A 6,154-nucleotide genomic window follows, 5' to 3' on the forward strand; every position below is an offset into this window, starting at 1 on the left:
TTGGTCTAGTACTTGTTGCTTTCCTTTTCTTTGGTGTTATTTGTGTTTAGGATATACCTGGTACTCACTGTGTTGTCAGTTGTTGAGGGAATTACCGTATATCTTTGTTTTCAGCTGAAATATATCGCAAACTTATATCGTGAAATATGCACAAACAGAGCTCTCATTTCTTTGCTAATGTGATATTTTAGTTCATAGATTAAGAAAAGAGTTTCAATAAATATCTTTTCTTTATTGAAAATTTAGTAGAAAATCAAAATGATACATGATGACATTTGAAACTTTTATTACATTCAGCTATTGATCACCATTAGATTACCTTATACAGGCATGTACATGTAGACATCAGTCAAATACGACCAAAGCAACACATTGTATCTGTCTACATGCATTCCCTATAATACACTTACATCAGTATTGTTTGGAAATAAACATCACATACATACAAAAAATTTCAAGTTGTATTTGTTGACATTTGATTTAATGCCTGATCACTATGTGACCTTTGTTAGGTCATCTGGACCCGAAGGGTCCGATGACCTATAGTCATCATGCTTCGTCCGTCGTCGTCCGCCGTGCGCCGTCCGTAAACTTTTCATTCAAACGACTTCTTCTCAAATACTAGAAGGTCTAGGAGGCTAATACTTGGCACAGAGGATACTGGCATGGAGCTCTACCAAGTTTGTTCAAATGAATGACCTTGACCCACTTTAAAGGTCACAGGGGTCAAATATGTTAAAATCTTTAAACAACTTCTTCTCATTAACCAAAAGGCTCAGAGTGTAGATATTGGGCCTGTGACATGCTGGGATGAAGGACTACCAAGTTTGTTCAAATGAATGACCTTGACCCACTTTAAAGGTCACAGGGGTCAAATATGTTAAAATCTTTAAACAACTTCTTCTCATTAACCAAAAGGCTCAGAGTGTAGATATTGGGCCTGTGACATGCTGGGATGAAGGACTACCAAGTTTGTTCAAATGAATGACCTTGAACCACTTTAAAGGTCACAGGGGTCAAATATGTTAAAATCTTTAAACAACTTCTTCTCAATAACCAAAAGGCTCAGATTGCTGATATTGTGCCTGTGGCATGCTGGGATGAAGGGCTATCAAGTTTGTTTAAATGAATGACCTTGAACAACTTTCAAGGTCGCAGGGGTCAAATATGTCAAAATCTTTAAATAACTTCTTCTCAAATACTAGAAGGCCTAGGGGGCTAATACTTGGCCCATAGCATGCTGGCATGGAGCCCTACAAAGTTTGTTCAAATGAATGACCTAGGCCCACTTTCAAGGTCACAGGGGTCAAATATGTTAAAATATACAAAGGACTTCATCTCAATAAGCAAAAGTCTATGAGTGCCGATATTGGGTCTGTAGCATGCTGGGAGGAAAGGCTACCAAGTTTATTCAAATGAATGACCTCAACCCACTTTCAAGGTCACAGGGGTCAAATATGTTAAAATCTTTAAACAACTTCTTCTCATTAACCAAAAGGCTCAGAGTGTAGATATTGGGCCTGTGACATGCTGGGATGAAGGACTACCAAGTTTGTTCAAATGAATGACCTTGAACCACTTTAAAGGTCACAGGGGTCAAATATGTTAAAATCTTTAAACAACTTCTTCTCAATAACCAAAAGGCTCAGATTGCTGATATTGTGCTTGTGGCATGCTGGGATGAAGGGCTATCAAGTTTGTTTAAATGAATGACCTTGAACAACTTTCAAGGTCACAGGGGTCAAATATGTCAAAATCTTTAAATAACTTCTTCTCAAATACTAGAAGGCCTAGGGGGCTAATACTTGGCCCATAGCATGCTGGCATAGAGCCCTACAAAGTTTGTTCAAATGAATGACCTTGGCCTACATTCAAGGTCACAGGGGTCAAATATGTTAAAATATACAAAGGTCTTCATCTCAATAAGCAAAAGTCTATGAGTGCCGATATTGGGTCTGTAGCATGCTGGGAGGAAAGGTTACCAAGTTTATTTAAATGAATGACCTTGAACAACTTTCAAGGTCGCAGGGGTCAAATATGTCAAAATCTTTAAATAACTTCTTCTCAAATACTAGAAGGCCTAGGGGGCTAATACTTGGCCCATATCATGCTGGCATGGAGCCCTACAAAGTTTGTTCAAATGAATGACCTTGGCCCACTTTCAAGGTCACAGGGGTCAAATATGTTAAAATATACAAAGGACTTCATCTCAATAAGCAAAAGTCTATGAGTGCCGATATTGGGTCTGTAGCATGCTGGGAGGAAAGGCTACCAAGTTTATTCAAATGAATGACCTCAACCCACTTTCAAGGTCACAGGGGTCAAATATGTTAAAATATACAAACGACTTCTTCTCAACAAGCAAAAGTCCATGAGTGCTGATATTGGGCCTGTAAGATGCTTGGAGGAGAGGCTACCAAGTTTGTTCAAATGAATGACCTCAACCCACTTTCTAGGTTTGGCTTGCTTTTTGTCAGATGACCGTTAAGGCCCATGGGCCTCTTGTTCTTAATTAAGTTATGGTTGCCATTTAAACTAGCCTGAAGCAGGGTAGACTGATGTTGAAAAAATATCAAACAGAATTTTAAAAAAATAAAATTTTCAGTTTTTATTAACAAAAGGACTATTCTACTAATTTGAATTTCACTGCAATTAGCATTACGTTACAGTCTAACCCAACATGAATTTCATGGATTCTGATGTGACAGGACAATCAATAGAGGCATACATATACCTGGTAGTTACTTAAAGGTTTGACCTTAAAGAAATATGACCTCAGTTGCTCTAAACTTCTAGATATCTTAGAGATAATAACAGAAACACCGTCCTACAATAAGTACAGGATATTATTTGTCATTCTGTGTAGCAATCTATAGAATCACTTTACCATTACACGTGTATGGTAGAGAGCAATACAGTTGAATTGTTTGCTAGAAATAGCTGCACGTAAGCTAGCCCATATTTGTTTACCACTGTATGGACTACACTGACTAGTCCAATAGAGGTGTATTCTTGATCATGGACTGGAGCTTAAGGCAATACATGTAATTTTGTGATTGTGTCAGATTAAAACTGCTCGAGTTGTCATTTCACCATTTGATATTCTCTGTGTGCTCTAGTTCTTCCCTAGTTATTTTTAAATTCACTTCATTTTTTTTCTTTCTTTGGATATTAGATTGTAGTTTTTATACTAGGAAAGGAATTGTGTAGCAATGAAATCCCATAAAAAGTCGTCTCCAAAATCAAAATCCGAAAAAATTACCCAAAAAATTGTCCAGGATATTTATGGAACAAAATCAATCTTTAAAAATGACTGCCACATGCTACATTTGAGAATGGAATAATTCAGTATTGGTTTAATAAATGGCAGATTTTATAACTATTTTAGGGAACAGATTATTCAGGACGCATTCATTTTGTATTATATCCAATTTTGCTTAAGTTTGCATGAAAAATTAGTCATATTAGTGTTAATTGATACAAAACTCCAACAACAATTCCTAAAGATCTTCACGCTGTTTTGAAATGGTTGTGTACAGTGCTTGTAATTAGTATGTCTGGGTGATTTATTGATATGACACAGGCTCCCACTTTGAAAGATTTACTTGGAGGAGGTCAGTAGTGAAGCAGAAAATGACCGTCCTCTAGAACGTGCGATCTCATTTGATTTAAATTGTTTTAAGTATTTCTCCTTTATGTAAACAGCTTTTCAATTTCAGATGGGAATTATGATAATATTAAGGCCTTGGTGTTCTGTTATTGTTTTGCAGACTATTTGTCAAACATCTATAAATGTTAGTAATCTAGAATTGATATAGGCTCAGAGACACAGGCAAATGTTATCTTAGGATAACTACCCAAGTAGTGCCTCACAGACTCCAACACGCAGTATATCTTGAGATATAGAAATTGTTATGTGTCCAGGCCCTCATACAACTTGGAAGGAAGCACTTAACTATATCTTTGGTCCAATCAAAATTTTAAGCTGTTCTCAATCACCAGCAATATACCTACCATCAGGACATTTCAATTTTATTGGAGTTGTCATTTGCAGTTTATAGACCTGATTAACTTAACTAGGTTTTGAATTGGATCTCATTTGCAAAGTATGCATTACAACATTTTGAGTTTTTTGGACAATTTAAATTAAAAAAGATCAATATAAGATCTTTATTAGCTGAATATCATACTCGTCACATCCGAATGTTAATCCACGTGAAATGAAGCACCTTTCGGAAGCTTGTTGTAAACGATGATCAGGAGATGACAAATAATTATCCGGGGTGTCAAGTAGGCAGATAGAATAATTGAATTCAAAACTTGCGGTTTGCGTTAGCTTTAATCACCAGGTTTCCACACATGATACTGTAACATGATCTTCATTTGGGCCACTAGGAGGCGCTGTCATGATCATCAAAACAAGTAATCTTTGTAATGGTGTTCGTAGTTGCTGATGCATTGTGATGCATCTGAACGAGATCCATAAGCCGCACAGATCGTCGTTAGATTGAAAAATTAAAGTACAAAGTCATCGTAACAGTGTATTTTTATAGGATGTCATTAGATAATCACAAACCACAAGATATGATAAAGTTGCCAGGGTCTCCATCTCCACAGGCGTTGTTGATTTTAACAACCTCTCTACTGATTTGATCTTTAAAAACGATGATAAAATATCGTTTTAAATTATTGGTCTCTACGTTATGTAAATGTTTACCACCAGTAGAGCTCCATAGACCAGACATGATCATAGATCTAGCTTAACTTTTAAAAAATGACTAATTGAAATTTAAAATGCTGTTTAGTTTAACTTGAGACTAATGCAACAATTTTGTTTTCAGTCGATTTTTGTAGTTCAGCAGAAACTCAGCTTGTTAGCTTTTATATATAGGTCGTGACTTGCAATAATGATGATGGAAGAACATTAACAGAGATGCTAATACAGATTTATGTGTTGTTAATTTTTCTTTTGCCAAGTGATATTCCTGATGAAAATATTTATATATTGCAAATCACAATAATAAAAAACTTATTTAAGTAACAGTGTAAATGAAAGAAAAAAGTATATAAATATGTACTAATACATAATCGAAATTATTTTTCCAAATTGGAACAGAAGTTGAAAGATATTTTACAAAACCGTAACTTAGATTCGTAAAGAAATTTCAATTGTTTACTTAAATTTGATGACTCAGAATGTTTTAGACAACACAATGCTTCATATAAATTCTCAGGGGAAATATCAGACAGTGAATGATAGTTTGAAATTTTTACGACATGAGCATGTGATCAGGAAAACTGAAGCATTTTGAATGTCATCAAAGATGGCAGATTTCTATTCTGATTTAAATCTTGGTTGATTAGGTTTGTGCTGTGAGGCTGTCCTTCTTTGACATAAAAACCCAGTCTCTGATATGGCTGCAATAACTAATTGACTGACCGAGAATCTTCACTCAGGGATGATAATACCAGGTACACACGGACATAGCTGTCTATATATATCTGGCAAACATTTCTTAATTGAAAACTTCAATGTTCTGTCTTAAACAGTGACAGCATCTCCCAGCTATGTTTGATTTGATGTGAATGTATTTCTGGTAGATAGTTAAAACATGTTAGCATTTCTTGGCATATTTCAATGCTTGCGTTGCTGTGTGTCGTCTTGAGGTCTAAACTTAACGTAATCACAAGCATTTATTTGCTCATGTCATTGAATTATTATATGCTTAATTAATCTTTGATCATAGCTGTCAACTTATTGGCAAGCATACACCCTTCACTGAAGGAGAAGCCTCTAATTATATTGACACTACCAAGTTTTCTTGTACTCTTCATCAATTCCAAGGTATCGCTCATGAAAGCATTCATCTCTTTAGTACTGATAGCAGTACTTTACAGAGCATGGGAAACAATCAGTGAGACATTCAACAGTTCAGTTATTTCATAGTTAGCAGTAAGTAACACAGACTTGGTACCATAGCTGCTTGCTCAGAAATTTTAATATTCATTTTTTACTGAAAGGAACATATTGAATTTGATTGATGCAATGGTTAATGCTTCTGTTTATTATCTGATGTAAACCGGAACCACAAATCCTATTTTATTAGTATTCAATAATGTCGTGATTTCTTAAAGTTAATTCTTTTTGAAATTC

Source organism: Ylistrum balloti, unplaced genomic scaffold (genome assembly GCF_031769215.1).
Source record: "Ylistrum balloti isolate Yb309-2 unplaced genomic scaffold, AGI_CSIRO_Ybal_v1 Utg370450, whole genome shotgun sequence".
NCBI classification, from domain to species: domain Eukaryota; kingdom Metazoa; phylum Mollusca; class Bivalvia; order Pectinida; family Pectinidae; genus Ylistrum; species Ylistrum balloti.